Raw genomic sequence first — 15939 nt, 5'->3', positions numbered from 1 at the left:
AGAGCACCCGGAGGAAACCCATGCAGACACGGGGAGAACGTGCAGACTCCGCACAATGACCCAAGCCGGGAATCGAACCTGGGACACTGGGGCTGTGAAGCTGTGCTAACCACCGTGCTACCCTGCGCCCTCAACTACCTACTGTCACATCTTCCACCATTAATGGCCCAGGTTTGAAAAAGGTTTCAATCGCCTACACACTGTTGCATTTTACTGGATTATGCAGCCGATGTCGCCTGTAAAAGCCTGAGAGAATTCAGTGGCAAGAAAACTCAGGACTAAAGTTACTTTGAGAGCCATTGACTAAGCATGTAGTCAAGCATGTAAGCGGGATTCACCGAGCCCCGCGCTGGGCAGGAGAATCGCCGCAACCGCGCCACACCGCCCCAACGCCGGCACGTGATTCTCCGAGGAGCGGAGAATCGGCGCCATTTGCGGCGGCGCGTTTGGAGCGGCAGCGGTCGCGGGCCACTGTTTGTGGCCGGGCCGCCGGTTCTCCGGCCTTGATGGGCCGCGCGGAAACGGCAGAGACCCTCCAGCGCCGTCCACACCTGCGCACAGGGTCGGGGGGCGGCCTGTGGCGGGGGCAGGGGGGGGGGGGGTCCGGCCTCTCCAGCCCCGGTCCTATTTTGTTACACGGCCTGCCCCATAACCCCCACGCCATATTGTGTCGGGGCCGGCGCGTTGAGGAAGTCCCCTGCACATGCGCGAATTGGCGCGGCACCACTGCGCATGCGTGGGTTGGTGCGGCGCCCAGTTGGCGCCAGGAAGGGAGCCGCTCCAGCTCCAGCCGTGGGCCAGAATCGGTAGTGCCCGCACCCGCTTCGCGCCGTCGTGAAACACAACGCCGTTCATGACAGCGCGGACACTCTGCCTCCATTTCGGGGAATCCCACCCGTTACTCCGCCCAACACTTGTGGTGGGGAGGCGGTGGCATAGTGGTATTATCACTAGATTAGTAAACCAGGGACACAGAGTGTTGCTCTGACAACTCAGGTTCAAATCCTGCCACTGCGGATGGAGAAATGTGAACACAATTAAAAAATAAATATGGAATTAAAAAGTCTAATGATGACCATGAAACCATTGTCGATTGTTGTAAAAACCCATCAGGTTCACTAATGCCATTTAGGGAAGGAAATCTGCCATCCTTACCTGTCTGGCCTACATGTGACTCCAGACCCACAGCAATGTGGTTGACTCTTAACTGCCCCCTAAGGGCAATTAGGGATGGGCAATCGTTTTGGGCACATCCTGCAATACCCACGTCGCATGAACGAATAAAAAAAAACACTGCTCCAGCAAACAGCAGGTCTTATCCAGGAGGGCTGCTGTAACTCTGGAGAACATAACTTTACCCCAAACTGCTCCTCAGATAAATTCAAAAAGATTATCTTAGTCTGTAGTCTCTGTGCGTTGAGATTAGCTTGCTCATTACCTGCTGTCTTCTAAGAGGCCCAACCACAGGTGGTGCTGATGTTTGTTCATCCAAATATTCCTCCATTTTAAACATGTTCAGGAGTTCCTACCTACCAATCCTGTCAGGCCTAGCTTGGTGATGATTTAATTTTAGATTAAAATACTGTACTGGTCTTGACAATGGACATTACTTTTACATCAGTCTGAATGGAAAATTATTCACATTAAAATGATAACTAGCGTGTACTGTCATGGACTGCTGCGCTAAATAGCCGAACATGATTTTAAAATGCCCACATGCCTGGCTACCCAAGGTGGGCAGATATAAAAGTAAGGCTTCAGATTTTAAAGAGAGTTGAGCTTAAGTAAAATAGAGGAAACAAAAGCAGAAACTAAACTGGCAGAAGAAATTATAAAGTAATTAACTATCTGTTGTTGAATAGACACACGGGTCTGGATTCTCTGACTCTGCGCTGTGTCCGTGGGATCCGTTCGCCCCAGCCCCCGCCGAATCCCCCTGCCAGTTGAACGGGTCCTCTCTCTTCCCCCCGACTATGGCGGCACTGGACACAGTCCGCAGCCGCCACACGAGGTCTCTGAAAGTTGTACGGACACGCGCCGCACGTCATCGGGGACTCAGCCCATCGGGGCAGGGCCTCGGGTGACGCACTGAGGCCCTCTATAAGGTGTGGAGTACACTGTTTTTTGAGGGAGCGAAGCATCAGAAAAACGGCACAGCCCCCGATTCCAGCGTAAACGTAGATTCTCCGGCCGATCGCCGAACACGATTTCGCCAATCGGAGAATCCCGCCATGGAGTATTAAAATTTAAAATTTATTTGCAAGTCAAATTCATTCATATTGGCACCATCTGACACATTTGAAATGCCTCATTTACATAAATAAAACAGACTTTATTTGAGCCTATGTAGTATTGGGAAAATAACCTCAGCATTTATTCCACATTTTTGGTGTTCAATTTAGAACCGCAAAACAGACTGTAATCCAGGAGAATGAACCATTTAAAGCAGATATTCTGAAACGTTACTGCACTAATCCAAAAAGTTATCCAATCACTACACGGAATTTAAACTCCCAAAAACAGGTGACTTGGGAGGTTAAAATGCAAGAAAGCTGTAACTGAAACTCAATCCATTTAAATCTCTCTTGATTTTAACAGAGATAGCACAAGGGATAGGCAAGCCACCCGCTCATGGGTTTGATTATTTAAATATTATAATGAGGCTGCATGCCTTCATTTTAACGGTCATTCTATTTTTAACCACAGGGTTGCCTGGGCCTCAGGGAACTCAGCAGCTAAAAGGCGATAAAGAAAGGCAGGATCCATGAGCTGGGGGATTTTGCATGGCTGCTTTTGGGTCAGAAGGATCAACTGTGTTTCCTTCAGGCCAAACAAACTAGTTAGTGAACCAGCCATTGCAATCTGTCTGTTTCTCCAAGTCATCACATACCCCTCTGACCTCTAACTGCTCCTGGCCACAATCAATCCCCACCCCATCCCAACCACTATCTGCTTCTCACAAACCACCATCAATCCCTTTCCAACCTCCAATCTAGGCCTTCCCAATATCTGGATCCACTTTCCCAATAATCCTCCTACCGCCCCACAATCTCCCTCACTCACCCACTTATGCCTGCTCTATCATAGAATCCCTACAATGCAGAAGGAAGCCATTCGGACCATTGAGTCCGCGCCGACCCCATGAAACAGCGCACTACCTAGCCCCAGGACCCCTCTAGCCATGCTGGCCACGCAAAATGGACACTGAGCCAAACTAAAATGGAAGGCTGCTGAGAAACAGACAGTTCAGCCAGAACAGCAGTCTGCAAAGAGCAGTTTGCATTCTGCAGCAGCAGAAACCAGTTTGGGCTCAGGTGAAAAGACCTTAGCTAGGTGCAAATGGCAAAACGCTTTGCATGCTAATGAGGCCATCAGACTTGAACACCCACACAATAGATACATTTGGTTCTGAATGGACACATTCCAATCAAGACCCAGACATCGAGGCACCAGAAACCTCCGAACAAAAGGGCATAAGAAACGCCCCCTCCATCACGGAGACCCCCTCGCATTGGGGAATTAATCCAGTATCGATAAGAAATTGATCCAATAGGTAGAGCCCGCCCGAGAAGAGGGAAGGACAACGGAACCCCTATAAAAGATAGGGACCTCGTGTTGTCCGGTCTGTTAAACCCGTGCTCCGGCTCCGACTGACACCTGGTATCCTGACTCCAGCCGTTGAGCACCAGCCGCCGAAACCGTAAGTTCAACGCTCGCTACGCGATCCAAGCCCACTAGACTCCCAAGTGCCAGAACGCTTGCTGAAGGCTGCAGACAAAACCAGGACGAAGGCCTCGTTCTCTGACCTTGCCTGTTCCTGTTAGATAAGTATTCTGTTTGCTTAAGTTTAGTTGTAGCTTAGTCTCTTAGTGTGTGCATGAGTATTTATTATTAACTGTGTAATAAATATTGATCGTTTGAACTTTACTAATCGGTGTATCGTCTTTATTACTTTGAACTTGACCTTGGAATACTTGTGACGTTGCCTATACGGCAACTGGCGACTCCAGAGCTAAACAATTACATAGAACAGAGCCTAGCAGTGTTAAGCACACGTCGAACTCGGAGGCGTGTTAATACACTCCAATAAACGCGTTTTACGCCCATAGTAAAACGTGCAACATTTAGTGGCGACTCCGCCGGGACCCTGTTGCAAGTGGAAACACCACAGTGTCCAGGACCCTGAAATTTGAATTAGAACTCCAAATTGCAGAGAAAGAAAGAGATCACAAGTATTCAAGGTGTTCAAAATAATAAGCGAAATTCGGAAGTGTGTTTTAGTGCATGCGTACTAACAGGGCTGTAAGGTAAAACTGAAAGCTTTTTGTTGCGACAAACTTTCGGTAGTTTTGTGATCGGAAAATAGCGTAAGCCGTACCCTTTTCACGAAACACCACCCCAGCAACCCCCTGTTCCAAATTATAAAAAGAGAGTCAGAGGAAATGGCCATGCAGGCAATGGAACGTCTGATGGATCCAGCAAAGTTTGTGGTCGCAGCGACCAGCAGCAGTAGCAGGGTAGGCCAGTGTCCCACGTGGGAGCTGGAACTCCGCAAATATCTGCAGGGAAAGGGATGGCCCCTTTGGAAAGAGTTTTGTGCAAATGAGGAGACAGGTCCCGGGAGTATAGGTCATACTTGGTGGGAGAACCTCTCTCAGATACACAAAAAGAGTTTAGGTAAAGCACGCAAGCCGATGGCGATTGTGTCCTGCTTGGCACAGTTGCGAGGCGCAGAGGAGGTCATCAGGACGCTCCGGGCAGATTTAGAGGAAAGGAACCGAATGAGTAAGGTCGATGTCAGGGACATCGAGAAAGAAAACCTGGATCTTAAAGGGAAGTTGGCAGAGAAGGATAGAGAGGTGGATGATGCCAAGAGGGCTCATCAGTCTTGTCTAGCTCATCTGAGCAGTTCCCAGACCCAGTATGAGAAAGCCTATCAGGACGTGCAACGTGCCGTTCTGATAAGACAGGAATCGGAAAAGCAGGTGGAGGCATTGCAGAGGCAATGTTCCGATCTCAAAGCAGCTTTGAGAGCACTCCACGCTGCAACGACCGAACAAAGACAAAGCACAGTTGACCACGCGAAATGCAGGAAACAGATTGCGGAATTGCAATCTCTGCTTTCGGTGCAGAATGGCTTCCAAAGCACCTTTGGAGCTCAGTTAGATGGGGAAAATGCCCCAGATTGGCAGGAATTAAGCGAGACAGCGCAGCGTTATGTTCAGGGAACATGTGCGCCCGCAGCTCAGCAGAAACGACAGGCACCCCAACCCCCCACAGCTCAGATCATAACCGCACCCATGAATCCCGTAACCACACAGAGGAAAGCCGAATCAGAAGGCGCCCCAGACATAACTTACACCACCCCGTTAACAGTAACCCAGCTAAGGGACGCTTGTGAAAAGATCACTCCGTTCCTCCCCACCGCAGACCCCCACCAGTTCTTTGCAAAAGTAAAACAGCAGGCTACCATGTACGGCCTGGATGAGAGAGAGCAGGTTAAGCTCACCGTGCTGAGTTTAGACCAGAGTGTAGTGGCAGCCCTCCCCGACCCGCAAAACGTGGCAGGAGGCAGCCTAGAGGAGATGCACACTGCCATTTTAGATGCCATCGGGTACAATAGAGGTGACCCCGTAGAAGGCTTGAATAAGTGCAGGCAGAAGAGATCCGAACACCCCACAGCATTCGCAGGAAGGCTGTGGATTCACTTCAGCGCAGTTTTCGGACAGCTAGATAGAGCGCATTTAACCCGCGAAAACATGGTTAAGTGGACGCGCACAATTATCTCACACGCAACAGAAGCAGGACAGAGCGCTTGCAATAATTACGACCCCTCAGAAGAGGCCCATAACGAAAAATGGGTCCTGAAAAGATTGTCCCGCGCTTGGGAGCAATCGCTTCAGGCAAAAGGAAAGGTTAGATCCCCAGAAGAGGCTCAGGCTGCTGCAGATATCCAAGCAGTCAGAGAGCACCAGAAGCCCGCATGGGTAAATGAAGGCAAGAGCAGCCCTCAACAGAAAGGACAGGAATGCTATAACTGTGGACAGTTAGGGCATTGGGCAAAAGAGTGTAATGCACCCCAGCGATCTCAGAGAGGCCAGCAGACAGGCACTCTGAACCGCAACAAAGCAAAACCCATCCACAATGTAGCAGTACAGTCAGGACCCACCAATGTGGACGAGACGAACTGACGGTGTTCGGGCTCCCCCACTTGGGTCTGTGACACACTATGGGACTCATCAGGGAGGCCCGTAGTCACGGCAAAAGTCAAAGGGAAGCCCATAGAGTTACTGTGGGACACAGGAGGCTCCCGCACCACCATTAACTCCACAACCACGGCACACTCAGACACGTGGCCGACCACCTCCACCATCACACTTAGCGGGTTCACCGGACACTCGCAGCAGGGACATATCACAGCACCCGTAGCGATCCAGCTAGGGAACATTAGCACAAGGCACCCCGTAGTTTTAGTAAATCTTCCCCGGACAGCAGAGCACATCCTGGGGATAGATTTTATGAACGCTCATAGCTTGTCGTTCGACCCAGTGAACCAGTGTGTCTGGCGAATGGCGAGATCAGACAGAGCCCCAGCCACCCTCACAGTAGGAGACTACGCTAATCGGATTAGCGCAGTGGGAGAGTACTCATTCGACCTGACTACACTCCACACCGACAGACAAATTAAGGCCCTACTGAACAAACACAGGACAGCATTTGCAAGTCACCGTCATGACTGTGGCAGAATGACTGGACAAGTTCATGTTACCGGACAGGACCCCCGACCGCAAAAGCAGTATAGATTTCCCCTCGAGGCAGAGGTGGAAATAGAAAAGGTTATAGGCAGCTTGTTGGACCAAGGTGTACTGAGAACGGTAGCCTCCACCAACAATGCCCCTATTTGGCCAGTGAGGAAGCCCGATGGATCATGGCGTCTGACCATCGATTATCGGGAACTCAACAAAGTAACCCCCGCAGTAGCCCCAACGGTAGCTACTAGTCCCGAGACCATGCTCAAGCAGGGTCTCAACGCCAAGTACTTCACGGTATTGGACATCAGTAATGGATTCTGGTCAATACCATTGGCGAAAGCGTGCCAATACAAATTCGCATTCACTTTTAAAACGCAGCAGTACACGTGGACATGCCTCCCACAAGGATTCCACAATTCACCCTCCATTTTCCACCGACAGCTGGCAAGTGGATTAGGAAAATTTTCCCGACCCGAATGTCTGGTACAGTATGTAGACGACCTACTACTGCAGACAGACACAAAGGCAGAGCACATTTCGCTTCTGGCCGAACTCCTAGAACTCTTAACTGAAATTGGCTGTAAAGTTAACCCGAAAAAGGCCCAAATATTGGAAAGTAAAGTGATGTATTTGGGATCAGTCATCACGCACGGCAAACGCGAGATCGAATTCAAAAGAATTGATTCGATCGTCAAATTGCCCCTTCCCCAGAATGTATCAGCCCTCCGGTCGTTTTAGGACTGGTTGGCTATTGTCGGAACCACATAGACGGATTCGCGACAAAAGCCGCCCCACTTTCAGACCTCCTTAAGAAAGGAGCCCCCTGGGAATGGCTTCCGCAGCATACAGGCGCTGTGGAAGAGTTGAAACGAGCCCTTAGTGCAGCACCCGCGCTGCTAGTCCCCGACCAACTTTCACCGTACGCAATAGAGGTAGCGAGCACCGATCTGACCCTCTCGGCCGTGTTGCTTCAAGAACGGCACGAGCAGCTAAGACCAGTGGCTTATGCCTCCCGACTGTTAGACCCGGTAGAGCAAGGATTTTCGGCCTGTGAGAGGCACCTCCTTGCTGTCTTCTGGGCAGTGCAGTATTTCTCATACATCACCGGACTCAACCCCATTACTATTCTGACCGAACACACACCCACACAGCTACTCCTAGACGGTCGACTGAAGGACGGTTCAGTTAGCCAGATTAGGGCAGCTAGATGGACACTACTTTTACAAGGACGGGACATTACAGTAAAACGGACCCGCACACACACATATTTAGCCGACAACCTCCAATACCCCGGACAGCCCCATGACTGTGAAATTGTAGCTCCCCTGCATAACACAGGACCCTTTTTAGCAAAAACACCCCCCAGGAAGATAGGGAACCCGAAACAAAGCCCCCAGCCCACAGACACGTGTGGACCCTTGAGGATTTATGTAGACGGTTCCTCCACAGTTTTAAATGGTGAGCGTATCACAGGATGCGGCATCTATGTAGAGGACGCGCAGGGGCGCGCTCTCGAAGAAATCGCTCTTAAGTTACCAGGTCACTTAGGGGCGCAGGCAGCAGAGCTAGCAGCCATAGCGTACATAGTGGACCACCCCGATTCTTTCCCCAGCCCAGCAGACATATATTCAGACAGCTTATATGTCTGTAACAGTTTAACCGATTTTCTGCCCCTGTGGAGGACACGAGGTTTTGTCTCCGCAGACGGAAAACCCCTTCCATCAGCCCCTCTACTCCAGCATATCCTAGAGAAAGCGAAGGACAGGACCTTCGGCATTATAAAAGTTCGCAGCCACCATAGGTCATCACCCCCTGGGAATGTAAAGGCCGACGCGTTGGCTAAGGCAGGTTCCAGGAGAGGACACTTATGGACCCCCCCAGCTAGCGCACCAGCTAGCGCCCCTGTGAGCGCAGTCCAAGTCTCACAGACTGATATTAAAGATCTCGTGGCAGCACAAAAACAGGACGGAGACCTCAGGGAGGTTTTCAAGGGAAACTTTGTGCCTGCGTACGAGCACTTTAAACACGCACTGACCACACATGAGGGTGTGATCATTAAGGACCAACTTTATGTGGTCCCACAGCAGGACAGGAATCAGATGATTGCCTTGTTCCATGACGGACACGGGCATCAGGGAATTGATGCAACAACGAGGCACCTCAGGCAACTCTGTTGGTGGCCTGATCTCAGGAATGATGTAACGCACTACATAGAGAATTGCCTGATTTGTGCTCAGAATAACCCGGAGAGGTATTCTAAGAAAGCACAACTTCGGCATACTCGCCCAGTTAACGGCCCTTGGACAAACCTCCAGATCGACTTTATAGGTCCATTGCCCCCTTGTCGGAATGGCTATAAATACGTTCTGGTGGTGATAGATACCTTTACCAAGTGGGTTGAGGCATTTCCCTCACGAACAAATACAGCAAAGACAGCTGCAAAGATCCTGACCCACCACATCTTCACGAGATGGGGTTTACCCCGAAGTATCGATTCGGACCAGGGATCTCACTTTACAGGACGGGTCATGAGGAACGTCCTGACAATATTCGGAATCAAACAGAACTTCCATATTGCGTACCATCCACAGTCCAGCGGGATTGTGGAGCGCATGAATCGGACCCTAAAAACTACCCTTAGGAAAATGGTTCAAGAGAACAATTCCACATGGGATTCAGTGCTCCCATTTGCACTCATGTTCATAAGGAACACTGTCTCCACATCTACAGGATACACACCACACACACTCATGACCGGACGCCCTATGAAAGGTACAGAATTCCTTTTAGGACTGGACATGACAAGCCCCGAAGTGACGGCCCTCACACATGAAAAGGCAGTTAAAGATCTAGTTGAGACTGTGAGGTCTGCACAGCTCGCAGCCGCAGCCCAGCTAGGGAAACGCCGACAGCAACGGACTGCCTGTTTCAATAAGACCGTCCACACCACAGAATTCCAGGTTGGGCAACAGGTAATGTTATCTGTTTATAACCCCAGCAGTTTTTTGGCTCCAAAATATTCCGGTCCCTACTCAATTTCGGACAAAATTAGCCCCTCCGTTTACAGGATAAAGTATCCTAATGGGAAGACCGCGTGGTTCCATATAAACCAGTTAAAGGCTTATGGAACACAGGCCAACCATGCTCACCATGTCCTGCTGGATGCAGCAGAACACTTCACCCCGCCCACCAGAGACACTTTTCCACCATCCCCCTCACAGACCAGTTCATCAACGGACTCGCCCACGACTCCGCCCACAGACCACTACAGACCACGCCCCGACACGCCCACAAGCTGCCACAGCAGAGACAGTAGGACAGACACTGACTCTGAAGACAGCGACACCACACAGCCATACAGCCCACACTGCACCAACTACGACCCCGACTCCAGTGACCCCATGGAAGTCACCTACCTCAAACATCCAGAACCACCACCCAACCCCGACTACCCCGACAACACACTCGACACTACACAATGGCACAGGGACAATTCCTACAGACTTGTCCGCAATGACGAAAGTGACCCCCGGTCACACAACTCCAAAATAGCATGCCTGATCCACACAAGGGTGTGGGATCCGGGAGAGCAGGACGACACGGTGTCTGACTCCCGACACGGCAACCCCTTTGTGACCCTGTTCACAGAGGCAGAATCAAAGTGAGGTGTCCAGATGATGTAAGATAGGAATCGTTTGAGGGAAACGATGTCCTTTCTGATGGAACCTGCACGTATGTTTGTCTTCGTTTTATGTTTGTTTGTTTCCGGAATGTAAATGTTTCAGCTGGAGGATGGACATCTTCTTTTCAGCTGAAAAGATTGTGACCACCTCACATACACGTTAGCTTGTCTGCCGAAACTTTTGAGAACTTCGGTTTGATTGGAGATCCTTTCCAAAGTTGTAAGGCCACACGCCAAATAGCTTGTCCGCAGATATCTCTGAGAACTTCAGGGATGTCCTCAGTTGGAGCATCTTGGCTCCCTTGGTTTTTAGGTGCCCCTCTATTCGGCGAAATAGAGGCTGCAAGTCATGGTAAACACATTCGTACCCGTTTCTTTCCAGGTTACTCAGGCAGTGGACAAACGGCACTGAGGACCCGCCCTGTCTGAGAACCAACCCTTGGTCAGCCAAGCTCGGGTATGGCACAGCACGCCCTACCCGGGGATCCCATCCAACTCGTACCCGTAGCGGCCCATACGCAACTCATTCGGATGTTTAGTTCCAAGTTTGTTTTCATTTTAGGTTAGGTAGCCCTTCGGCCACCATCCCACATGCTATTTACATCCGGGAACATTCGGATGGTAAATCAGCAAAGCCTGCGAGACGGCTCGCAGAAGGAAGGATTGTTAGGTGTATGCTGGTCTTTAAATTCGCTTTTTGAAAAAAAAAATGAGGGGAGTCACAGGGTGTGACTTAGCCAGTCATTTTAAAGGGTCAATTGGGTTTTGAAAGACAGATGCACTAACAAGTAAAGGTCTTAAACTGTGTATTGACAGATACTGTGCTTGATCCCAAAGGTTTCAAAGGACGAGACAGAGGTCGAAGCCAGGATTGTCAATACCGGAGGAAGAAGGAAGAGAAAGAAGAAGAACAGCAAAATGATGGAAGCCCACTTATTACTATTTAATGTCATATGTATATGTGTGGAAACAAGACACGTTTCCCCCACAACCCCCACCGTAAATGTTTCCATTACAGCAAACCCCCAGTGCTCAGCTCTGATCAGCGAGGTTCAGACCTGGTGTACTAAATTCATGACGTGGTACTCCATGTCCTACATAATCGAATCACTGTTGGTGATCGCGATCCTCACCATCCTAGTGCAGACCCTCAGGTTGAGGAAATGGAAGAGGAGAGCCTCTCGTTCCAGCACCTCACCCATCTATAGAGTGCAATCCCCCATCTTCGGATTCCACCAAACCCCTCAACCCCTCACTGATTACAACACTCTGTAAATAAAATTCAGCCATGTATTATATTGTTCCATACTCGACTGCCGAGTTGGGAAGTGTGATGTTGTGGTGTGAATGGTTAAGGTTTTAGAGTGATTAAATGTTTAAGTTAAGGTTAAGGTTAATAGTGATAGGTAGAGGTTCCCAGTTGTAGTAATGCATGTCCCTTTGACATAGGGCCAAGTAGAAATGTTAGTTAAAAATTTTTTTTCTCTTCTTCCCATAGTTTAGAACAGAGTAGAACAGGAACTGGCAAGAGGTCAGAACGCAAGGAGGCAAAGTACATAGGTGATCCTTCACAATAGTATGATTGTGAGGATCACAAGGAGGGAATGTAGCCATGCTGGCCACGCAAAATGGACACTGAGCCAAACTAAAATGGAAGGCTGCTGAGAAACAGACAGTTCAGCCAGAACAGCAGTCTGCAAAGAGCAGTTTGCATTCTGCAGCAGCAGAAACCAGTTTGGGCTCAGGTGAAAAGACCTTAGCTAGGTGCAAATGGCAAAACGCTTTGCATGCTAATGAGGCCATCAGACTTGAACACCCACACAATAGATACATTTGGTTCTGAATGGACACATTCCAATCAAGACCCAGACATCGAGGCACCAGAAACCTCCGAACAAAAGGGCATAAGAAACGCCCCCTCCATCACGGAGACCCCCTCGCATTGGGGAATTAATCCAGTATCGATAAGAAATTGATCCAATAGGTAGAGCCCGCCCGAGAAGAGGGAAGGACAACGGAACCCCTATAAAAGATAGGGACCTCGTGTTGTCCGGTCTGTTAAACCCGTGCTCCGGCTCCGACTGACACCTGGTATCCTGACTCCAGCCGTTGAGCACCAGCCGCCGAAACCGTAAGTTCAACGCTCGCTACGCGATCCAAGCCCACTAGACTCCCAAGTGCCAGAACGCTTGCTGAAGGCTGCAGACAAAACCAGGACGAAGGCCTCGTTCTCTGACCTTGCCTGTTCCTGTTAGATAAGTATTCTGTTTGCTTAAGTTTAGTTGTAGCTTAGTCTCTTAGTGTGTGCATGAGTATTTATTATTAACTGTGTAATAAATATTGATCGTTTGAACTTTACTAATCGGTGTATCGTCTTTATTACTTTGAACTTGACCTTGGAATACTTGTGACGTTGCCTATACGGCAACTGGCGACTCCAGAGCTAAACAATTACATAGAACAGAGCCTAGCAGTGTTAAGCACACGTCGAACTCGGAGGCGTGTTAATACACTCCAATAAACGCGTTTTACGCCCATAGTAAAACGTGCAACACCCCCCCCCCCAATATGCCTGTAACCCCATGTAACCTTTAAGGGCAACTTTGCACAGCCAATCCACCTAACCTGCACATCTTTGGACTGTGGGAGGAAACCGGAGCACCCGGAGGAAACCCACATACACACAGGGAGAACATACAAACTCCACACAGACAGTGACCCAAGGTCAGAATGGAACCCAGTTCCCTGACGCTGTGAGGCAGCAGTGCTAAACGCTATAAAGCAGGCTTCCCAACCAAAAGCCCCCCATCTGGTAATCAGGCTTCCTGTGGATGGGAATGCAACTCAAAGGTATCTTGCAGTCAAATTCTGAAAGACAGTCAGGAAATCAATTGTTGTACGTTTCCCAAACTCACAACGGCCCCACTGCACTGAACATACCTCTAAATTAAAACCCAGGCTATTTTGGCAGAGAAATGAGAACCAAGATAAAACACCTAACCCATTGCAGAGGGATAATCACATGTGCTGAGTGGACTTCCTCATGTTCATAAAGCCGTTAATGTCAAACGATTAAATTCAGTGTGCAATCACACTCCACAGATTTAGTATCAATGTGAAGCATAAATCATCTATCATTTATGATAAACTATGAATGTAAATCAAGTGGCAAGGCCTGAATAAATTCCAAAGTGAAGCAGAGCGGAACTACTTCCTCAGGACTCCAACATAAAAGTGATTAAATTAACAATTTAATTCAAGTTAAGCATGGCAACTCCCACAAGCTTATGTTTCTCGTTAAATGTGTAGTTATCAGACTTCCATGAGCTGAGCAGTCGCACGAAAAGTGGTTCTCGTCTAAGAACACCGACTAAGGCCTTTTTACCCCAACAAATGGGCACCAGAGTTTCAGGAAATACCCCCAAAATCAACCCCCCCCACCGATCGCACTGCCAGGCAGGATGGGAAAAAGTCAGCCATCCAACCAAGAAGCCAGTAGAGACCAGGGGACAGCTCAGCCTCGGAACAGGGAAACATGCATGAAGGCATAGAACCAGCGAGGATTGACCCCGCAGAGTTCCCAGTGCAGACCCAGGCGTTGATGGACAGAATGATGGGCTTCAATAGCTCCGAGTTCCAGAAACATAGAGAGGAGATTATAAAATACCTCATGGTGGATGTCGTGGAGGTAGTGGGGCCGCTTCGGACCCCATGAGAGAGGCAATGGGCAATATAGAGCGAAGGCTGAAGACCCAGAAGGCGACAACACAGGATCTTGAAAAAGTCGCCAAGGATCAAAGGGACCAGGGCTGGGATTCTCCTTTCAGGGGACTGTCCCCACGCTGGCGGGAAAACCGGCGCCAATGACTCCGGCATCAACGGACCCCCAAGGTGAGGAATTCTCACCTGTCTCGGGGGCTAGGTGGACGCTGGAGGGGTTGCCGCTGCTCTAGTCGGCGCAGAAGGGACTGCGCGAGTTCGCACATGTGTGGAACGGCCATAGTGATCTCGTGTATACACGGATCCGCCGGCGTGATTCCGCGCATGCACAGACCAGCCATGGTATTTTGGCGCATGCGTGGTGGGCTCTCTTCTCAACGCCGGTCATGGCGGAACCCTACAGGGGCCGGCGCGGAAGGAAGTGCCCCATGGAACAGGCCCACCCGCAGATCGGTGGGACTCACTCGCGGGCCACGCCACTGTGAGGATTGGGCCACCCCATCCTCTGGGGTCGGGTCGGGTCGGGTCGCCCCCCCACCCGCCCCCCAACTTACCTGCCAGGTCCCGCTGTGTGGGGCCATGTATAACCCACGCCGGCGGGACTGGCCAAAAGCGGAGGGCCACTCGGCCCATCGTGGCCCAGAGAATCGCCGTGAGAGCCGCTGCCAATGGGCCCCGACCGGCGTGATGCGAGTCCCGCCCCCGCCGGAAAAATGTTGCCGGAGAATACGACAGCCGGCATCGGGGCGGAAGAATCCCGTTCCAGATTGCGGCACTCCAAGGTGGCAAGGCTGGTCATAACCCAGGAGGGGTTGATGTACAAGGTTAACGACCAAGATACTGTTCACGTCGGCCAAACTTGAGGATTGTGGGGTTGACGGAGGGAAGAAATCCCTTGGGATACAATGCACAGATGCTCGGGAGTTTGGTCAGCAAGGAGGGCTTCGCCAAGCCCCTGGAGGTAGACCCCGCACACAGGTCACTTCGGCAGCGGCACTCAATGTCTCTTAAACATTTCTATAATTCTTCATTAGTTCAGTTCACAATAGGTTAAGGCAACCAGAAATCAACAAATACAGAACCATAAAACTGGTGGGTACAGCCCCCAATCAAATTATACATCTCTGCACAAGGAAGAAAGTGTCAATTAATCAAAAACTTCCCCAAAAAAATGGCCTGGTTGATTGCAAACATCTCAGCATGTTCAATTTGGAAATATATATAGAACAATAAAAATTCAAATGGCTGTGACTTTAAGCTAACCAATTAAAATATTTATGAAAGTGATCAGTCTTCAATTAAAAGTAGAAGCAGTAAAGTGTGAGAATATTGCCAGAAATAAAACTATTTTTTAAGTCTCCATAATGCTAAGAGCTCTTAAAAGTATGTTGGAAAGTGACCCCAGTAATTACGCCTGGATCCCTCTCAGATAGCCTGTCACTTATCCCAGTGGGCTTTTCTGAGTCAGCAGAAGGTTCCTTATTTCACATTGTAAAGATATATGCCTACACATCCATGTATGCATCTCAGCTATGTGCCTGCCCACAGAGCTACAATATAAAATGTCCTTTTAAGGGACATTTTCAGCACTCCAAATCCTCAATCCTCCTGAAGAGCTCCCCAGCAACCTCCTTTACTTGGGAACCATTTTTACAAATGCATTAACTTAAAAGAAAATTGGGATTAAATTCCAGGATCCAAGCAGTGATCCTCACCTGAACATTCAGGTGACGCCCATGTGCACCCTTCACGATGAAGTATTCCTATTCTCTCCGGTCATACCAG

The 15939-nt window shown here is 49.7% G+C and overlaps 1 protein-coding gene across 1 annotated transcript in view; it reads right to left on the bottom strand.

Moving 5' to 3' along the window:
• The window catches only part of usp13 (ubiquitin specific peptidase 13), a 138795-nt gene that overhangs the window by 55923 nt on the left and 66933 nt on the right, over positions 1-15939 (bottom strand). The window lies entirely within an intron of this gene.

Source organism: Scyliorhinus canicula, chromosome 13, assembly GCF_902713615.1.
Source record: "Scyliorhinus canicula chromosome 13, sScyCan1.1, whole genome shotgun sequence".
NCBI classification, from domain to species: Eukaryota; Metazoa; Chordata; class Chondrichthyes; order Carcharhiniformes; family Scyliorhinidae; genus Scyliorhinus; species Scyliorhinus canicula.
Note: the sequence above shows the minus strand (reverse complement) of the source record. Positions and strands in the feature narration are given on the sequence as shown.